We start from the raw sequence: 22,497 nt of genomic DNA, 5'->3' as shown, positions 1-22,497 counted from the left end.
CAGGTTTATTGGTCCTGGGGTGCAGCTGTGACTCAGACATGGTTGATCAGAGGCTCCGTTTCTTTCCTCTAAAATTGGGAGCTTGTGAACTTTTGACATCACACTTTAGCTACTGATCTGTTCACGACTTTTGTACAGACTGTAGATGCCTCTGTTAGGCTTGGCTGCTGTCTTGTACAGGTCATTTGCTCTCTCCCACAGGAGTTGAGCTGGGGTTGGAGATCTGCCCTGAGTGTTTGCAGCTGTAACTGAGGGCCTGTGACCTTGTAAAATGAACCATATTAACAAAGGAAGGTCTCAGCAATTAATATGGGCGTTTTGCCAGACTGTGGGGTTAGAGAGAGAGGGCCTGTGTAGGAGGAAGGAGCATGAAGTTGCAAAGTTAATAGGAGTCTTTACAGCTGCCTCCCTTATCTTTGCAGAGTACTGTTCAGAGCAGGAGGAGGAGGAGGAAAGTGGAAGAGAATTTGGTGGGCTCAAAAGCCTTTGCTGTTTACTGCCCAAGGGCATAGAAGTAGGCTAGGGGTAGATGATGAGGTGGGTATCTGTCTGTGTCAGGGTGTTTCTAAATGGGAGGACAAACTCAAATACCTACAGGGTCAATCACAGATACAAATGAGTGAAGTAGATCGGTCATAGGAAAACAGTCCCAAAAGTATCACATTTAAGTGTGTTTCCACTTAAAAAACAAATTCCTCACATTTTTTCCCATGCTTTTTGCTATTCCATGCAGGCTTCTTCTTGTGGTTATGAAGTCTTTCATCGCAGGCATCCCTTGTTTGCCGATTAAACACAAGAACGCTAGCTCTATTCATTTCCATAAAAAATATGCCTAATTCCATCTTTTTTTCTTGAAATGTCTGGCTTGTTTGATATTCCTCTCATTACTGGCCCCCCTCCTTTTTTTTAAAAAAAAAGGAAGATAAGGGTGTATTTAAGTTTCCTATTTACCATAAGACAAAGAGTAATGCGGAGGGGAGTTAAAAGGCGCGAGGCCCTGGAAGGGCTGCTGGGGAGGCAGCAGTGTGGGCTGAGCCGTGAGCTGGAGAGCAGGCAGCAGGCTAAGAGGGCGCCTGCCCTCCAGGAATGTGGGCATATGTTTTGATCTTTCAAGGGAAACTGGGAATCTGGAGTTGGGTGTTCAATCTCCAAGTTTTTCAATATTGGAAACTAATCCCAGGCAAATAAAAATACATCCGTGGGCTACCTATGAGTCACCTGTGGGCTGCTATTTTCTTGAGCTTTTCTCTTAGAGGATGGTTTGTGAACAAGAGAATGGTATTTGAATAAAGTGTAGGGGGAGAGGAGGGATTTATACAAAAATTGTGGAGTACAGAGAACAAGGAAGAAATGGGCAAACACATTTGTGGTGGAAAAATGTTCAATTATTAGACATTCAATATCAAATAATCTATGGATTTATTACCTTCTGTATAAAGGTCAATGAGAATTCTGCTCCATAGCTCCTTAATTCACATATTGTTTGCACTGAGGAGGGTTAAAGGATGATGACTTTTTAATTTAAAAAACTTAAAGTTTGAATTATAAGCCTAGGGTTCTGTATTAACAAAGAAAGCACAGATTTTTAAATTGTCCAGGTCTTCTCTTCCTGTCCTACTCCCTGGATTCTTATAAGTCCTCACTGTAAACAGTTAATGTATCTTTATAGAAAATCTCTTTTAAGTGAAGTTTTAAAAAATAACTTTATATTCTCATTTGGTTTGTTTACCAAGATAATATTGACACCCAGCTGTATCTGTTGACTGATCAATGTATATTTTTCCCTGAAATTCTGAGCATTAAAGTCATGTTTGCATTAAGATTATTGATATAATAATCAAAAAATTTAAAATACAGAACAGAGTAATTAAAAACTTTAAAAACATAGGAGTAGGTATATAAATTACCTAGCTTAATGTGTTTATTGGGATTGAGAAATAAATTTAGTCTGAGATTCCTTTAAGCCAAAACTAAAGATGGCTGAGTTTTACCTTTTTCCCAAATGACACCTATTTGAAACCCTTTATTATTTCAGTTAAACATAGCTTTTTTTAATTGTTGTTCAGTTACACTTGTCCCTCATTGCTGCCCCCTACCCTGTCTCCCTCACTCCCACAGGCAATCTCCCCCCTTGTCCGTGCCCAAGAGGCCTCTATTCATGTTCTTTTGCTTGCCCCTTCCCCTTCCTTCTTCTTAAATAATGTCTCTTTTTATCATTTGATCTGCCTTTCAGAAAAATCTTTGCTATCAGAACATTTTTGTTTGACACAATAGCAATTCAAGAACAGAGTTGAAATGTTAGAAGAACCTCGTGACTCACCTGCATCTATCACAAACTAGTCTGGCCGGGCCGCATTCAGTCATACTGGAAAGCTAAATGACTTTTTTCCTTACATGGAAAATTGTTTACATTTTGCAAGTCCAAAAGGGAGCAAATGTTTTATCCAAAGAATGAACAAAGTAGAGTTCAAAGTACAAGTACATGCTTTTTTTCCATGTTTTTCACCCTGGCCTCTGGATGAGTTGGTATATATTTTTCTAATTGAACACTTTCCTTATTGCATTTTACTGGGACAGACATGCTCTGAAAAGTTTCTAAAATAGTTATGTTCAAACTTCGAGAGTGGTTGTCCTTAACTCATGGGTGCAGCTGCAGTGATAATAGTACAACAGTTAACCTGATTAAATATATTGAAGGTGTAAGTAGATAAATGTTTTATAGTAAATAAAGTACCTCAAGAGAAACATATGTTTTGAAGAACTCATTTTCAAAGACCTTACAATAAATCTAATAAGTGGGAGATAGTCACATAGTAAATCATACCTAAAGAAATATTTGAACTTGATGTATATAGATTCTAGAGAGGCTGGTGGTCCAATAATAGCTTTAATTTTTATTTAGTACAAAGTATTGACCAAACAGATATACATCTTATCTATTTATCCTAAGATATTTTAAAAAATGTTTTATTGTTTATGCTGTTATGGTTTGAAGTATTTTCCCCTTTGCCCCCCTCCTGACAACCAGCCCCCACTTTCATAGTCAGTCCCTACACCATTGTCCGTGTCCATAGGTCCTTCATATATGTTCCTTGACTAATGCCTTTACCTTCTCTCAAACAGCCTCCACCTCCCTCCTCCCCTCTTAGAGCTGTCAACCTGTTCCATGATTCTATGTCTCTGGCTCTATTTTGCTCATTAGTTTATTTTGTTCATTAGATTCCTCTTATAAGTGAGATCATATGGTATTTGTCTTTCCCTGACTGGCTTATTTCACTTACCATAATAGTCTCCAGTTCTAACCATGCTGTCACAAGAGGTAGGAATTCCTTTTTTTCTGCTGCATAGTATTCCAGAGTGTAAATGAACCACAGTTTTTGGATCCACTCATCTACTGATGGGCGCTTAGGCTGTTTCCAACACTTGGCTATTGTAAATAATGCTGCAGTGAACATAGGGGTACATATGTTCTTTTGAATTAGTGTTTTGGGATTCTTAGGATATATTCCTAGCAGTGGAATTGCTGGGTCAAAAGCTAGTTGCATTTTTAATTTTTTGCGGAAATTCCGTACTGTTTCCCACAGTAGCTGATAGCATGCAAAAATGTGAAACTAGACCACCAACTCACACCATACACCAGAATTAACTCAAAATGGATAAAAGACAAATATAAGGCATGGTACCATAAAAATCCTAGTGGAAAACATAGGCAGTAAAATTTCAGATTTCTTACATAGCAATATTTTTGCAGATGTATCTGCTAAGGAACGGGAAACAAAGGAAAAATAAACAAATGGAACTACATCAAATTAAAAAGCTTCTGCATGGCTAAAGAAACATCAGCAAAATGAAAAGGGAACTGACTGTATGGGAGAACATATTTGCCAGTGATACATTGGACAAAGTTTAATCTCCAAAATATATAAAGAACTCATAAAACTCAACACCAAACAGACAATCCAATTAAAAAATGGACAAAGGACCTGAATAGACACTTGTCCAAGGAGGACATACAGATGGGCCATAGACATATGAAAAATATGCTCAAAATGATTAGTCATCTCACACCTGCCAAAATGACCATCATTAATAAATCAACAAACAAGTGCTGACAAGGACGTGGAGAAAAGAGATATTCTCCACATATCTACTGCTTATCCCTACCCTGCCTCCCTCCCTGTGGAAATAGAGATTTACTTAAATATCTATTCTTCTAAGATATTTAAGTAAAAGATATCACATGGAAGGAAACTAACATTTAAACATCTTTTATTTCTTAGCACTTTATTCATTTAATCTTCACCATAACTCATTGAGAACGATATTATATGAGCTTTATAGATGAGAAAACTGAGTCTTAGAATAAGTGTCTTGTGCTTCCACAGCTGTTAAGTGGCAGAAAGATTCTAAAACCATTTCTGTCTTCTTTCCTCTGGACCAGACAATCTTAGCATGAGCTTTTTCTAATGGGCAGTTTCAGAAAATCCTTAACATCCTTAAGAGGTCTATTTGTTCATGGAAAACATTTCAACTTATACAGTGAAATGGGAATACCTCTATCAACTGATTCATTGAACACAAGGATTTCTAGTCGTGTTTTCAGAGAGCTATTTTTTCCCAATATTTATAGATGTCACAAGTTTTAAATGTCTTGGTTGGTCCTTGTTCAGAATTTACAATACTACAGTATCTTCATAATACTTGTGTGAGGTGGAATAGGGAAATGGTTAGGAGGAGCAGAGAAACCTGGGTCCAAATGTTGCTCTGACCAATTACTAGCTTCTGTGCTCTTGGGCAAATTGTTTAGTTTTCCTGAATTTCTTCATCTGTGTAGTAGAAATATTAATACCTATGTCATAGGAGATTAGCATTCTGAGCCCAGTAGTTGATATAAAGCCTCTAATAGAGTATTTTTTTAATTCATATGAAGAAAAATTGAGGATATTATTTATTTTAACATAATTTATTGCTACCTATATTATTCTTAAGCAAATGTTTATGTTGAATGAACTAGTCAGTTGAATTTCCCAATTAATTTTACCCATTAATTTTTTTTTCAAATGTGACATATTCACTTTGATAGTGGAAGTTGACAAAGAGACCTGTCTAGAAGAAAAAGACAGTGAGTTAAGTTTATTTCCTGTTCTTTAGAAAACAAATATCTGATATTCCCATTGTGGACATAATGAAGAACCTCTGTGAGAAGAAAAGGAGGAAAATTCTCATCACTGTTTTTAATTCGAATATCCTTTCCTAGACTTCCAGTTCTTTATCTAGAAAAGAAAAACAGAGGAGCAGAAGGATAGAAAGAAGAAAGGATATGGGAAGGGAGGTAGGGTATTGGGGAGAATAGAGAGGAAATTCATAAGTGTTCGGTCATGTATAGTCAGCTGAGTACATATATTTATCTGTTCTTCCTCTTCAAATGCCACTGAAATGACAGAAAAAGAGTACCCCAAATCTCAGCTTGTTACTTTGAAAACAGGCTGGGTAGAATCATTAACCAATCAAAGATAAATTTCTGGCATAAAGAAAGCAAACAAGAACATATTTTCATATAAGGCCTAGCACAAAAGGCTAAAGCACAGGTGAGCTACTTCTCCTGGGATAGCTTGAGCTGGCAGGATAGCGTGAGGACCAGTGAGGGAAGTGGGCAGAGGACAGTTTGCAGAACAGCTGCTCCTTCCCACCCAAGTAGAGCACGTATGCAGTGTTCATTAGGTCTGGAGAAGGCCAACACTTCAAGTGAGGGTGTGTCCTCCAGGAAAAAAGCCCTCGTGTTTCAGTATTGGCAGTAAAACCCTGATTACTTGGTGTTTTTTGCCTATGAATCTTAAAGATGACCACCAATTGATATGGCTTGCCCACTTTCCCAGACATCCTCTGAGTCAGAGTGACATTTTTGGGGGAAAAAAAACAATCTACCAAACAGTAGAGGAAATCCATATAAACTTCTTGAATTCATTAACTTAGTCTTTCTTTTATAAGTATGAATAGGTAACTAATGACAACCAGATACTAGGGAAAACCAACGGCACCAAGGAATAGGGCTAAGATGAATAAATAAAGTGATGGACCAAAAAGAACCCAGATAACGAAGGTAAGAAACAATTGTTTTCAATTCTAGTTAATATCCTTAGAGAGATTCAAAAAAAGAATATCTATAAAGTAACTACAAGGACTTAGGCAAGAAAGGAACATGAGGAACTTACTGGAAATTAAAAATATAATTGCCCCACAAAATTCAAAGATGGATTAAGAATAGAGCAAAGAGACAAAAATAAAGTATAAAGTGATCTTAAAGATTAATCCAGGATGTCAAATATCTTCTATTGAGAAATCAAGTTAAAAGGTAGCAGAAAGACAGAGATGAGTGGGAGGGGGAAGGAATGAAGAGGAGGACCTGAATTAGTTTAATGATGTAATGAGAGTTCATATGTTTCTTGTCTGATTTAAAAAAAAGGCAATAACTAGTCCAATCTTTCTCCCCTAAAGTGTCATTTCAATCCTGCCTCCTTTCATGTGACATTTCTAAATGTTTAAAATCTATGTTTGGGACTCACCTAATAAAAAATAAATAAATAAAAAATAAAAAAAGGCAATAGAAACTTCAGTTTCTAGTTGAGAAACTTGTACCAGAAAGTCATTTCTGTTCATGAAACAAGGTAAACTGTGGCATGATTCTGAGGACTTGTTGCAGGAAAAGAAAATGAAATTAATTTTTACTTTGATTCCTAAGTCATTTTCTTTGAGTGGCAAAGTTTTTCTTACATAGGATTACATTTCTTTTTTCCCCGAGGTCCAATTGTAATATTTGACTCTGCAATGAATAGTATATAAACTAATAATAGTGTTCTATGTATTATTCGTTTTTAATTTTTAGAATTAAACCCTAAACAAAGCTCAGAATCTTTTGAATAAAGTTATAAAACAAGGATAGGGGGGCCGTGAAGGTAAATGCTATGAATATTGGTAATGGAAAAGTCCTGGTGCCGTTAACAGCTGGGAGCTGGGGGTAGTGAAGGGTGGTGTAGGGCTCTTATTTCCTCATTTTATACGAAGAATTAACGTGCTGTCTGAAAGTGATGTAACAATTAAGAGAATTTAAACATATTATTTGAAATTATATAAATTATATTATTTAAAAATATATGAATTTATGAAATAGTTTATATGATATGAATTATATAACCAACAACAGAGTTAAAAACTATAGAGCAACCAGCAAAACCTGGGACAAGAATTAGGCAAATATGAGTAATGTGAAATGAATTACTTATCTGTCACAGTGGGTTTTTGAGGGTTATAGTCTTAGGATGCTAAATCAAGAAAGAGAGAGATAGTAGTAGTATTGAGAATTAGGTGCAGCTGGCTTAACATCAGCCACTCTAGCAGATCCTAATGTTTACCTAAGTCTTTTACCTCTATACGTTTATTAACAAGCTCATTCTTCTCAAATACAATTCCAAATGAACTCAATGATCGAATTATTGGGAGAACTTACACTGTTCATTTAGAAATACAAGTTTAGGAAGGCAGGAGCAGATTTTATCAAAAATCTATTATTATGATATTAATGGTCACTGACTTGATTAAATGTGGAGCAGATTGCCTTTTGAAGTGAAAGGTATATTTGTCTGAAGTGGAAGGGAAAGACTGTGTGATCTTAGAACTCTAAGTTAATTGAAGTATTTATAATGTAAGTATATGTCACAAAATATTCTAAATTGTTATATTATTTTCAGCATACGCAATTGTGTTGACTATATATAGCTTGGATGTTATTTATATCTGGTACTTCTTTTTTTACTCTCCCCATTTCTAATCATCCTTTCTTTAATTTTCACTCCCTTTTTTCCTGGCAGTTATTTTATTTATATTCTCAATGTTTTACATTTCGTAAAACTTTTGGACTGTTGATTTTAACTAAGTAAATGCATACAAGTCTTATAAACAGTTTCATGTTAAGTTCAAAATGATGACATGTGCTTAATGTAACACATTGCAGAAATTCTAAGCTTGATTCCCAAAAGATTAAGTAAATAAACACTCTGAAAGACACTGACTGACCTTTTAGTGTCAATATTTACAAAGCAAGAGCCACAGCTTTCACGTGATTAGGAAAAGCTGGGGCTGTGGTGGGCTGGAAGAGAGTGTAAAAATCACATCTGCCTAAACAGAGGTGAAGAGTCTAAGGATGAGGTTATTACCCAAAGAACCACGAATAATGCAAAGCGATTACTTCTAGTTGGTGTAACAAAGGGTATAGATATAAGTTTTCATTTGCTACCATTTTTTCCTGTTTAAATTTTTAAAAATATATTTTATGGATTATGCTATTACAGTTGTCCAAAATTTTCCCCCTTTGCCCCCTTCTGCCTGGTTACCCTCTTTCTCTCCAGCAATCCTGCCCTTAGTTCATGTCTATGCATCATGCAAATAAGTTCTTTAGCTTCTACACTTCCTATACCATTCTGAACCTCCCCCTCTCTATTTTGTACCTACAAATTATGCTTCTTAATCCCTGCATCTTTCTCCCCATTCTTCCCCCACCCCGTCCCAGCTGATAACCTTCAAATGATCTCCATATCTATGATTCTGTTCCTGTTCTGGTTGTGTGCTTAGTTTGCTTTTTTAGATTCAGTTATTGATAGTTGTGAATTCGTTGCCATTTTAATGTTCATAGTTTTGATCTCCTTCTTTTTCTTACATAAATCCTTTGAACATCTCATGTAATAATAGCTTGGTGGTGATGAACTCCTCTAGTTTTACCTTGTCTGGGAAGCACTTTATCTGCCTTCCCATTCTAAATGATGGCTTTGCTGGATAGAGTAATCTAGGTTGTAGGTACTTGCTTTTCATCACTTGGAATACTTCTTGCCAGTCCCTTCTTGCCTGCAAAGTTTCTTTTGAGAAATCAGCTGACAATCTAGTGGGAACTCCTTTGTAGGTAATTCTCTTACTTTTCTTTTGCTGCTTTTACCTGTGCCATTTTAATTATAATGTGTCTTGGTGTGGCCCTCTTTGGGTCCAACTTGTCTGGGACTCTGTATTTTCTGGACTTGTATGTCTATTTTCTTTGCCATATTAGGAAAGTACTTTCATTATTTTTTCAAATAAGTTTTCAAATTCTTTCTCTTCCTCTTCTCCTTTTGGCAACCCTATGATTTGGATGTTGGTACATTTGGAGATGTCACAGAGAATCCTCATAGTATCATCATTTTTTTGAATTCTTTTTTTCTTCTTGCCGTTGTGGTTGAATGCTTACTTCTTCCCTATGTTGTAATTCATTGATTTGAATCCAAGCTTCCTCCCCTCCATTGATGGTTCCCTGGAGATTTTTCTTTATTTCATTTAGTGTAACTTTCATTTCTTCCTTCATGTTGTTGCTGTACTCAGTGAGTTCTCTGAGCTTTCTGATTACCAGTGTTTTGAACTCTGCATCTGTTAGGTTGGTTATCTCTGTTACACTTAGTTCTTTTTCTGGGGTTTTGTTCTGTTCTTTCCTTTGGGCCATATTTCTTTGTCTATTCAATTTGGTAGCCTCCCTATGTTTGTTTCTGTGTATTAGATAGAGTTGCTTTGACTTCCTGTCTTAGTAGCGTGGCCTATTGTAGAAAAGGCATCTGTAAATTGTGTAGGGTGGAGCCCTAGGTAATTGCTAGAGTAGGCAACCCACTTCACCCCTTTGTGGTTCTGTGTTGGGGGAGGGCTTGGAGAGGGGACAGTTCCACTGCCTGACTTCTGGAGGTTCGCCCAGCATTTGCTGTCTTTCTAGTCACTTCACCCACTTCCTGTATGCAACCTGCCCTCCCAGCTGTTGACCTGGTGCTGAATCCCAGAGTGACTGAGTTTGCATAGGTTCTTAGACCGTGCATGCCCTATAAGTGGCACCTCCTGAAAATCTGGCAGTTTCCTCCACTACCCCACTGGTTTTTATAGGCAGAATTATTGGGATTTATCTTCCTGACACTGGAACCTCGGCTGTGCAGTCTGGTCTAGTACTGGGATCACTTGCTCCCATGGTATTTCTCCCAATTTTTATCAACCACGTGTGAATGTGGGACTGCCTGTTCCAATATTGCTGCTGTCTCTCCACATTGCAGCGCATTTCCTTACCTCTCCGCCAGTCTCCACATCTCTGCCTCTGCACCTGTCTGGATGAGTGTGGCTTCTCTACATTCTTGGTTATCAGACTTCCATACAGTTCGATTTTCTGACAGGTCTGGTAGTTATTTGTTTTGAAGTTTAGTTGTAACTCACTCTGGGGTTGCGTGAGGAGGTGATGTGTGTCTACCTACACCTCCATCTTAACCAGAAGTCTGCTGTTTGAATTTTCATAAGCAGCAGTATCGCCATCAACACCACAAAACCAACACCATCCTCTAGAGAATATGTTTATGAACACATTAACAGTTTGGATATGGAATTTAAGTCTTTCAGTTTTTAACTCATTTCAATTAGCGGACTCTTTTTTACTTTGGGTTATCTGATACGTGATCTACTACCCTTTTCCTGTATTTTATATTTCATGTTAATATCTAATAATAGTTACTAATTAGAGGCCACTTGCTTTATGAAATTCACATCTATTACTATAGTTCAAAAGTACTAACTCCAGAATATAATTTGAAATCTGGCTAACAGAAAACCTCACATGATGAATTCAACAAAATGATAAGAGGAGCTTGTTGTGAAACATTTGTAAGTGCCAAAGCATTGTTTTTCAGAGTCAAAGTAGAGGCAGACAGAGTTCACAGGAAATTGTGGGATTGAAATCATGCCTAAAGCAAAGATCTAGAGCAAACACTGTGAGTTATTCCTCATCACAACAGTCGCTGGAGATAGATGCTTGTTGATTGGGGAATTATTCTCATTTCCAGTTTGCAGATGCAGGCAGTGAGAGTTCCAGAAAAGAAGACATGTTTTCCATAACAAATCAGTGTCAGTCATTGTCAAGACTTACACAGCAGTCTTCACAAGAAGGATTCTGAAGTGCATTAATTTATTGAGACCCTCTATCTTGCTTGAAGGTAGATAGATCCATTAATAAAGGAGGCCATTACTTTGCATTTCTCCATAATTTCTCCTGTTAGGACCATTGAAATTGCCCATCTACATCTCATAAAACTCACACCCATTGACTTATACAATACATCACTTTGCAGGGTGTTTGTTTGTATTCCCAAATAGTTTGAGTCATTGGGTGCTTGTATGTGCCAGTCTCTGAGTTTGGTGAACGGAAAAAAAAAAGATATCAGTGATATTCAAGAGCTGGGAATTTAGCGGGAAAGAGTGACACATGCTAATAAATATCTTCATGCTGTAATGTGGATTTGCTGTGGTTGAGGTGTGCACTGGGTGCTGTGGGAGGTCAGAGGGCAACGCTTATACCAACCTGGAGTTAAGGAAGGCTTCTTGGAAAAGGCAATGTTTCACCTGTGTCTGTTCTTTTTCTTTGTTTAGTGGTATCAGCTCATATAAAACTTCTGAATAATACATGAAAATATAAACAGAGTAACTCTCACCCAAATCTCTTTACCCTGAGATAATCACAATTGACATTTTGGTGAGTACCCTTCCAGGTATGTATGTATGTATAGATGTAATTTTATATAAATATGGCCATATTCCATGTGTTATTTGGTATCTTGACTTATTTTTTATTCAACAATATATTCTGGATATCTTTCCTGATCAATGAATTTAGAATTCCATCACTATTTCATGGCTACATAGTATTTCATTATATTTCATGCCTCAATTTGTTTAACTAGTCCTTTATTAAAGTACAATCAAGTTGTTTCCAATTTTTTCACTGTTTTGAATAATGCCAAAATTAATATCATTATATGCACACCTACATCTTTGGATACTTGGGCAATTATTCCACAGATAATTCTTTGGAAGAATGGCTAGATCATGTCATGCACTTTTGATATTTTGATTCACAAGTGCCAAACTGCTCTCCACAAAAGTTTACCAATGCAAATTCCATGTTTTCCTATTCCTTTGTCAACATTAAATTTTATCTATTATGTCTTTGCCCATCTGATAAATGAAAAGTTGTTTTTTAATTCTAATGTGCGTTTCATCAAGCATTAGTAAGTTTAAACATCTTTTTTCTTTTTTGCCTATTTTATTTGTTTTTGTAAATTACATGTGTATGTTTTTTATTGGGATGTTTCTCAACATCTGGTTGATTTGTGGACGATCTTTGCATACTAGGGATGTTAATGTTTGCCTATCATATGTACTTATAATTATTATTTCACTTCTGTCTTTGATTTTAATTAGGGTTTGAAAATATTTGAGTCAGGTCTATGAGTCTTTTCTATTTCAACTTTGACCTTTGTGTGGTGTGTGGGCTGTGAAAAGACCTTTCCACATCAAGATTTCTAAAAACCCATATATTCCTCTATTACTTTTAGAGTTTTCATGTTTAAATATTTATAAGCTATCTAGAATTAGCTGTGATATAAAATGTGGGATAGAGTTTCTGTTAGTCACCTATGTGAGTGATCTCTTTCCCTTAATTTAAAATACTGCATAGTAATATAGTGATTAAGAGAATAGGTCTTGGAGTGAGGCTGTCTGGGTCCAAACTCTGGCTTCAGTGCTTACATATTGGGTGAACCTAACTTCTATACAAAATGGGGATTATAACAATAACCAATCTGTTGGAGTTGTCAGGGCTTCTTACGTTAGTGTTCGTAAAGTGCTTAGTAGAATACATGGCACATAATAAAAGTTCACTAAATAGAAGTTATTATTGGATATCAATTCACATGTTATATGAGATAATAATACTAGAAATTCTAAACTGTTCTGTTATACTCAGTAAAGTCTAGAAATTTATAGGACAAGTTCTCTTATTCTTTTTCAGATTTTTCCTGATTCTTCTAGTATTCTTATTTTTCTAAATGAGCTTTTTTTCAATTCCTAACAAGCTTATTCAGATTTTGGTTGTCATTATAGAGAATAGTTCCTATTAGGAAAAATTGATTCCTTCATAACTTTCAGTTTTTCCTTCCATTAAAAATAGGTATGCTTTTCTATTTATTCCAGTGTTTCTTTATGTTACTTATAAAGGTTTATGGTTTTATTCACAGAGTCTTCTCATTTCTCGATACTGGGTATCCTGAGCTAAGTCTTCAAGGATGAACAGGAGTAGTGTCTTATTAGGCCAGCAGTCATAGTTATGCTTAGCACACTTGTAGAAGTAATGTTCGTCAGTCAATACACAGGAGATATGAGTGGTAAGCTCAGCTGAGAAAAAAAAAATGTGGTCTTTCCTGCAAAGAAGTGGAGTGGGGCAGACTGCCAATGTAAGAAATATTTATGCAGCTGCTGCCTGAGAAACTTCTGGAGACTGGCAACAATATGCATGTTCAGCTTCTTCTGAACCTACTGACTTGTTTAAAAAATATCAAAGTCCAATATGCTTTTAATCTGTGTGTAGAAATGAAAGATTTTGAATATAGATTGGTATGTGTTTGTGGGTGTTTTGAACAGAGCAAGACCTAGGCAGGTTTGTGAAGTGGTTCCAGTTTTCCTTCATTTGCCATTTGATCTAATTTTCAGCCCATCCTACCTCAATTTCAGAACCATGACCTTGAAATACCACCTCTAGGCTTTAATTTCCTGCCCAGGTACTCGCATTCTGTGTCCTGTTCGGGCTAACACTAAACAGAACCTCTCTCTCAAATGCCCAGTCGTAACTAGCTGCTTTTAGTCAACCTGGGCTTAGCCAAATGAAGAAATAAGCAACATTATTCTTACTTCCTCTAGCAGAATGTAACACAAAGCACTTTTAATCCAGAGTTGTCTATCAGATCTCATAATTTTAAACAGATTTATGATTGCTCATCATGTGACATATGTTACTGGTCTCTATACCACCTAGGACTAAAGGGTTGGATTCTCCCCTTCGCCAAGCCCTTTGAAAATATTATGTGTATTTGGAGCAGGGCATGACTCCAGGGCATGACTCCAGGGCATGAGCACAGGCAGGAGTCCAGGTCAGGAGTCTAAGGGCCTGAGTCCAACCTACAACTCAACTGTTGAAAAAAGCAGTAATTAAGCCATTGCTTTTCTCTGTCTAACCAGCTTAATTGATCTTAAACCTCGTATGAGACTGCCAGGAAGACAGACATCATCCAGTGTTGTCCTCACATTAATTAAAGTTTGTATACCTCTCCAACTTAAAAAAAAACCCTGGCAGTTCTGTTAATAAAGTGGTTTCCTGTATTTATTCAACATAGTCTACAAGGACTGTAGAAAGAATTATTTTAAAGAAAAAAGCAAATAGAGTACAGTAACTTTAAAGAATGAACTAATTTATTATGCAAGAGAACAGATAAAATGTTCTAAAATTAAATTGTGGAGATGGTTGGCAATTCAGTGGAAATACTAAAAAACCATTTTATTGTATGTTCTAAATAGGTGAAATGTATGATATGTGAATTCTATTTAAATAAAGCTGTTTTTAAAAAGCTATGGAAATCCAGATACTTTAGAACCAAAAAGACAAAAAAAAAGGAAACACAGTTATCAGTTATCTTAATCTGGCAGAGTAACTGACTGCTATAAATAATAACAGCTAAAGTAGCTAGGGTGGCTTCTTTGGAGTTTATGTTAGGTCTCATCTAATGTTCGCAATAAGCTTATGAGGACGGAAACACTATTATCATCCTTATTTCAAACGTAAGAATTTGATGCTCAAAGAGGTTAAGTACCTTGGTTAAAGCTATGCAGTTAGAGATGAAGTTGGTATTTAAGCCTCAGCATCTGTCTCCAGAGCTCAGCTCTGAAACACTGAGCTGCTACAAGAACTCAGGACTGGCTTGGTTTTGACTGTCCTTTGCTGTGTAAACAGCAATTGTCCTGCATGTTAGTTGCAATTCCAGAAGACTAAACAAGTTGTTTTATCTAATTTGGCCTAGTTGTGGCTTGATTTTTTAAAAATAGTATATATAAAACAATTATTTACATTTAATAAATTCTCAATGATCTTTACTTAGTTTAATAGACATTTTCTGAGAAAACAAGTCTATCAGATTTTGCAGTGTGAATTCAAAACACCCAGAGCTAGAGTAGCTTGCTGTGGAAAGGGATCCCCATGTGGCTTACATAAATAAACAAAAATGGCAAATATTTTCCATATCTCTAAACCCATATTTGTTTCAAGAAAGGTACTCTGAAAACAGCTATAGTGTCAGAATTCTCTGCATTTTTAAGAACTCCAACATCATTATCAATGAATATATATCTCTGTAGCTCAGAGGAAAGAAATGAAGGTTTATCACATTGGAGGAGAACAGATAAACTCCTTCCTCTGTAAATGAACTCAGCCTCCAAAATAAGTAAAAAATAGACTTGGATTTTACTGTTAGCTTGTACAAGGAAGAATAACTGATTATTATTCAATGTTCAATTTAAGTATTTGTTAAGTAAATTGTTAAGTATTAACAATTTAAGAGACAAAACCAAGCCTTTGTCTCTTGCAAGAAATCCTGTACTAAGAGCAAGAAGAGTGGCTACTTATGAAAAGTTTGACATAGGGACATTCCTAAGACTAAGATTTGAGATTATTTCTTTCCCTTCACTTTCAACAGGGCTCATGGGTACGTGAAGTGTCCTGCTAATCACAGTCCCTCTCCTCCAGTTCCCCAGCCATGAGCAGCCCATGGAACACCCATAAAAGAGTTGCTATGATGTTCCAAAGATAAAGCTATATAATCTAGTTATTATTATACATTTAACAAAGTGGATATTTAGATGAAATAATAATTTCAACCTTCTGCTTTTCGATTGGCTGGGAAGTTTATATCATAATTTCTTGGTGTGGCAGGTTGATTTTATAGTATCATTTTTAGTTTAAAGAAATAGGCTTTAATTGGTTGTCTGTTCAAAGTCCAGGACAAACCGTTGAAAGGAAGGTCATATAGCACACACAGAGAGAGGAATAAAATAAGATGCTCTCATTCTAGGAACTTGAAAACTAGTAGACAGGGTAAGACAAGCATGCCAGTAATTCCAAAGCAAGGTGTACTTGGGCCTGCAGTCAGTTATGATGTTTGTTAAATGTGACCATGAGTCCATCACTCAGTTAGGGATTGTGTTAAGTGGAACAAGAGAGATTTCAAATCAAATGCTAAGCATCAGAGATCCTGCTGGGTTTCAGAAAATGACTTCATGGAGAACATGGAATAAATACGGCTTCGGCCATACAAAATGCATGGTTTGGAAGAATCCATTTCTGTCAAATCTATTTTTTTTTTCCAAAAGAAAGTAGTCTAGTTTGGCCAAAGAAGTGAGTACCTGTACAACACTGGCAGGCGGTGGGAAACCAGGAGAGCACATTCATAGTCGGAGGTCACAAATGCCAGTTTAATAATTATGTCTTAGTTTAAAAATTATAGATAATGAAAGAATCAATTATGTTTTTCATCTAAACTTTGGGAAGTGGAAGAAGCAAGGTATAGTTTGGAATGGAGCACAAATAAACTAAGATAACAGGAAGTGATTTAAATCACTAGGTTGAAACAAAGACAATATAGAGAACAAATAAGACATATATGGTGATCTCAAGTTTCAAAGCCTGGTTGAATGAAACAGTAATAAATGAACAAAGACAATGTAATAGAAAGAATGTCTCATGGAGGAAGATGACATGATGCTTTCGGTAGCAAAGTAGAGAAGTCAGGTGCCTAAAAGTGACCACTGGAGCCAAGGAGTAAGCAGTCACACGGATAGAGCAGGGAAAGAGGACAGTGTTAGAGTAGAAATGCACAGAGATTCTACATTTAGCAGCTGGAAAGAGAAGTGTGATACACTGAAAATGGCAGTAAGAATAAGGCAGGAGAAAATAAAAAAATCGAGAGCTAGGCGTTGGAGCCAAGGGGCTTTAAAGAGGAAGGCCAACAATGGCAAAGGTTACATGATAATAGGGGAGAAGTACTCTCGGATTGTACAGAAAAACTACCCCTCAGCCAATTTCAGAAATAATTTTAACTATCTTACCTTAAATGCTCTCATTCTTTGATTTTAGCTTTTAGAATAAAGCCTAACAGTATTACTTTACCCATTGCCAGTTCTTGGAAATTTTCTCAAGTAAAATCTAATTATAATGTGTAGATCTTTAATACAATTTTCCATATCTTTTGTCCTGATCAAGGCCTATCATTCATAAATACACATCCTTCCTCCCCATGCCGAGAATAGAGAGGATGGCATATGCGCTACATAAAAGAGAAAAGTTAAAGAAAAGCATCGGTGTCAACTTCTCTCTTTTTCTTTCGGTATGATTTTCTAGAAGATTGTCCAATTGATACAGAACATGGATTTGGTCCTGTTATGGGTTCAATAATATCCTCTCAAAATTTGTATGTTGTAGTCCCAACCCTCAGTAGCTCAGAATGTGACATTAGTTGGAAAGAGGGTTGTTGCAGATGTAATCAGTTAACTGAGGTCATACTGGAGTAGGGTGGGCTCCTAAGGTAGATACCACAGGAGCAACACCAATGTGAAGATGAAGGCAGAAATAGGGGTGATGAAAATGAAGGCAGAAAGAGGGGTGATGCAGACAAACTCAAAGAATAATAAAAATTACAAGCAAACCATCAGAAGCTGGAAAGAGGCATGGAATGGACTCTGTTGCACAGCCCTCAGAAGAAACCATCCTTGCTGACAATTTGATCTTGTAATTCTAGCTCCTAGAACTCTTGAGACAATGAATTTCTGCTATTGAATCCACCCAAGTCAGTGGCACTTTGTTATGACAGTCCTCGCAAACCAATACAGGTCCACATACAAGTAAGCCAACAATGAGCTTTCTCAGGTGGTGCACATTGAAATCATGTGCCACAGAGAGAACAGAGTGACTTAGTTCACTCTGAAGAAAAATGGTACTTGTTACCGTCAGTTTGTTCTGTATGGGGAGGGGGGAAGAGGGTAAAGGGAGAAAGCAGGGGAATAGTCATCAAGGAACATGTATAAAGGACCCATGGACAAAGACAATTGGGTGGGGGAGAATTGAATGTGGGAGGTGGAGGTGGGTAGGGTGGAGGAGAGTAATGGAGGGGGGTTGGGGAATGGGGACAACTGTAACTGAACAACAGTAAAAAAAATGTATTTATATAAGATTCATTTAAAACTGCTTCATTTTCCAAATCCACTTTATTTCCCAGAGACAGCAGTTCTTTGAGTAGAGTTTACATTGGGAAAGAGCAGCCAGTTTTGGAGAATATAAATCTTTTATACTATTTGGGACTGTGGACTTTTCTAAACCAATCTAATAATAGAACTGGCCTGCTCGAAATGATTGGCTATTGCACAGCTGAGCCATCAAAGGTGCTATAAAAATAAAGCCAGATGAGGTTGCCTGTTAACAAGTAAAAGCTTTGAATAGGTGTTTTTAACATAGGCAATGGTTATGAGGTCTGGAAATGTACTATTGGTGCTGTCTTTTGATATTCAGTGTCATTGGAAAAAATACTGATCTCTATTTTATAAAGTAGCCTTTTGTATAACTTGAGACATTTACAGCTCATCATGGTTGCACCTGGTTTGGCAAAAGAATCTCACTATACAGTGGAAACACTTTTCAGTGGTCAAGTGGCTAAGTGGGTGGCTTCCCAGGAGAGATTCTGTACTTACTTTTGGTACCCCTTTATGTGCATCCCACATTATGCATTTCTATTTACAAGACCTTCAGAAGTTGTCCTGTGGCCAAGGCTTTTCTTCCCAGAGGGAAAAAAACTACCCAGATTCTGGCTAACATCCATAGGATTTAAAATGTGGTTTTATAAAACATGATACAAATACATCACTAGCTAAAATTGCTAAAATCTAAGTTAGGCTCCTCTTCTTTCAAACTAAAGAAGAGCCAGGGCTTTCAAATGATCATAATCTACAGGATGTGTGTATGTGATAGCTACAAATCACCCATGAAATTGTCAGAATAAACATCTCTGAATCCAAGACCAAGAGGATATGGTGCCTCATTGCTGATACCACGATGACCCTGTCTTCCCATGTGCCTGTGGACATACTTCTCTCCTTTCTCTGACTCATTCCAATTCTCTGTCCAGTGCTTTTCAGAGATGAAGAAAACAGAACTAGCCTTTCATCAGAAGGTTTTTATACTTTGAATGGCTATCCAATTAGGCAATTGTTCAAGTCAGTAAAAAGTAGGGGAAGAAGGGTCGGACCACCGGTATGACTGAGCATTGCATGAAGTGGGCCAGCCATAATCACAACAGCCTGTTTGATGATAACGATCTATTCCCGGTTCTCAGTCTCGTCATTTGGAAACCCAGGGGAGGCAGAGCTATGGAGAATGGAGTCTATAGTTCTCCACCATCCCCCAGTTCCCTGTGTTCCCCAATGGTGGAGAACTGGAGACTCTTCTAAAAGACACAGCTGCTACTCAGCTGATTTCTACCATGGAAAGTGGGCCAACTCTGGACTGATTTCTAATGAAAGGGGCCAGATAGACTTCTTAAAATGTCAAATCTTCTGGGGGTTTTTTAATGTTGGAAACTGTATTAGCTTCCTATTGTTGTTGTAATAAATCTCCACAAATCAGTGGCTTAATCAATATAGAGGTAAGATCGTATAGTTCTGGAGGTCAGAAGTTTTCAATGGGTTCCACTAGGTCGAAATCAGAGTGCTGGCAAGGCTGTGCTCCCTCTAGTAGCTTTAGAGAAGAATCCATTTCTTTATCTTTTCCAGTGACTAGAGGCTGCCCGCATCCTTTGGTCTGTAGCCTCTTCCTCCTTCTTAGCATCTGCTAATCTCTCTCCGACTCTGACTTTCTCCTTTCTTCATCACTTCTCCTTTTCTGACTCTAACTCTCCTGCTTCCCTCTTTCCCTTGTAAGAACGATTGCTATTATACTGAGCCCCCTTGAGTAATTAAAGATGCCCTTTCATCTCAAGATTCTTAACTTAATCACATCTGCAAAGTCCCTTTTGCCTTGGATGGTAACAAGTTCTGGGTATTAGGACATGGATACCTTGTGTAGGGGTTGGGGGGCATTATTCAGTCTACCCCAAAACTGATTCTTTTTTTTTTCAGTGAAGGCCCAAATAAGACATTTCTGTGGCCACTGTTTTGTAATTTCTAGTTAAACTCTGGCTATACCATCTCTGAGTGAATGTTTGTCCTTTAGAGATGTGCATACCTGAGCCAACAGTGTTCTCTGGATAGCTGAAGGAAAAGGAACATCTACAGCTCACATTGATGGCAAGTTCTCCGAAGGGACCTGGACATGATTGTTCACAACCACCTTGGACTGCTTTGCATGACGAAGAATTCTACATACCACTCTGGACTATCCAGCTGCAGCACCTCAAGAATTTAGCCTAAATGGAATGACTTCAGGGTAATGAGCAGCAAGAGAAAGGCAACCACTGTGGAACAGGAGTGGTTTTTCCCAGAGATGAAGGTTTGCATGGCAGAGATGCTATGTGAAGTACAGAGATTACACAAGAAAAAGTGCAGACAGGAGGCAGGGTTAGGAGTTGGGGAGGGTCCATGTAGGAGCCGCTGCAGGGGCTTACACTTGTTAGATGCTTTGCCCCTGGACTATTTCTCTTGAACTAAATGACTCCTTCCTTGGCCCAGTTCTTTTTTCACCTTGGCGATTTAGAAAAGGCTGGTACATCGTGCAGCTCTGTAGGGTGATGCAGTGCCAAATAAATGGGTTGATCAGAAAAAAGAATGGCCTTTCTTGTCTGCTAGTCTCACATGGAGTGGCAGCCTACCTCAAAAGGGGCGGGATACGAGGTCTGCTCTGGATGATTCTTTGGATACAAAATGAGCTATGCTGGAGGCCAGAGCTCAGAGAAGTGGCTATATAGTTCAGGATAGACATAGGATACAAAGCCTGTTCCAGAATCTACCAGAGGAAACGTCCCAGTGAGAGCAGTGGGCAGGGGGAGGAGTGAAGCTGGACAGGGGCTGCAGCCATTTGTGACATTTTACAGGCCTGCTGGGATAACTCTCCTCTCATCAGACCATTAACTTTTGCCTTTGGCCAATGATTTGAAAGTTTTATATCTGGTTTTCAGTCAATTTCAGTGAAATTTAAGGGACAACAGAGTGAGTACTAGTTCGTGTCACTATATCCCATTTCAGGTATCAGCAGAATAATTTTTTATGTCTGAGCCATGGTCATCTTTTCCTATTCAGGGCATGATTTCCTCTGCAGTTATGCAACTTCCAGAGTGGCCCCCACTTTTTCCTAGGGAGGAATTTGGGCACAGATGCAACTTGGCGCAATGAATGTAACATTGTCCGTGGAACAACATCTGATGTTTCTGGTTGCTTTTCAACCTTGTTGGCAGCTTGTAAAGATCTGGTAGAGACAGAATTGGCACAATGACTAAGCAATCTTTTACCATGATTTACATCTGTCCAGGTCAAAGCTAAAGCAGGACAGGTAGGCTAAATTGGAACCGTATCCAGCTGGAGGGTTTTTTGTTTTGTTTTGCTTTGTTTTTGTCTGCTGGCAAAAATACTGCTTACTAGCTCATTCCAGAAAGTATTAGACATTTTACTGAGAACATGAGTACACACACTGCAAACACAGGTGAAGAAAGATTCAACCTGAGTCATTGTTGCAACCTGAGCAGCTCGCTTCGTATGGGTGCCAAGTTTGTCCTCGGTGGAGGAATAATACATAAATGGAGTTGACTTTGGTCATGTAGCATCTGTGTCACCTCAGGCAAGTTACTAATCTTGTTAAATAAGGGAACAGCATTTGTCTCACAAGAATCTTATAAGGACTAATAAGGCACTTATCAGTGGAGCAAATAAGGCACTCTGTAATTCTGAAGAATCACATAAATATACTGAGTTATTATTTGGGCAATTTGGATTGGATTTCACCTTTTTTGTGTACTGTCTCCTTTAGGAGAAAACACTAATAATCTCACTGATTATCTGGTCTAGGCACCTTCTAAATGGTTATAGTCCTTACTTAAGGCCATCTCAGCTAACTAAAATTTTGGGGTGCAGACCCTGTTAGTTTAAGTAAACTGGTTTTGAACTTTTTTTCTTGGAAAGAAAAGCCACAACTAAGTCCACATCCATTTCAAATCCATATCAAATAGAATATGTCACACGAAGTAGGACAAGTTCATAAACATTGACTGGAGTCTCAGTGAAAGGGTGGGGATTTGGGGTCTTTCTATAGATGGAAGGATTGATGTTATTAATCTTATTAAAGAAACTTTGGACAAACCTCTTCTTATTGTAACAGAGTTAATGGGTTTGAAGGAAATGAGTTGATGAGAAATGTTCCAGACAGAAGCAGATTGGATTATTGACAAAACACTTCCCGTGTACAAAGGCACTGGTCTACCAGTTGCTGAAAACAACTGGGACACTTCAAATTTTACCTTAATTATAGACTAGAACAGTGGAGCTGTGTGAAACTCCTCCAAGTGATTACAGAGCTGGTGAACCACTGGCTGCCTGAGTCATGGA

The 22,497-nt window shown here is 37.6% G+C and overlaps 1 long non-coding RNA gene across 1 annotated transcript; it reads left to right on the top strand.

Annotated features, from left to right (window-relative positions):
* Nucleotides 1-11,466: 11,466 nt before the first annotated feature.
* On the top strand, nucleotides 11,467-20,728 carry LOC139440659 (uncharacterized). The gene is made up of 2 exons (XR_011650838.1): nucleotides 11,467-11,569; nucleotides 20,177-20,728. It is a non-coding gene; the product is annotated as an uncharacterized lncRNA (long non-coding RNA).
* The last annotated feature ends 1,769 nt before the right edge of the window (nucleotides 20,729-22,497 follow it).

This window comes from Desmodus rotundus, chromosome 2, assembly GCF_022682495.2.
Source record: "Desmodus rotundus isolate HL8 chromosome 2, HLdesRot8A.1, whole genome shotgun sequence".
NCBI classification, from domain to species: Eukaryota; Metazoa; Chordata; class Mammalia; order Chiroptera; family Phyllostomidae; genus Desmodus; species Desmodus rotundus.
Note: the sequence above shows the minus strand (reverse complement) of the source record. Positions and strands in the feature narration are given on the sequence as shown.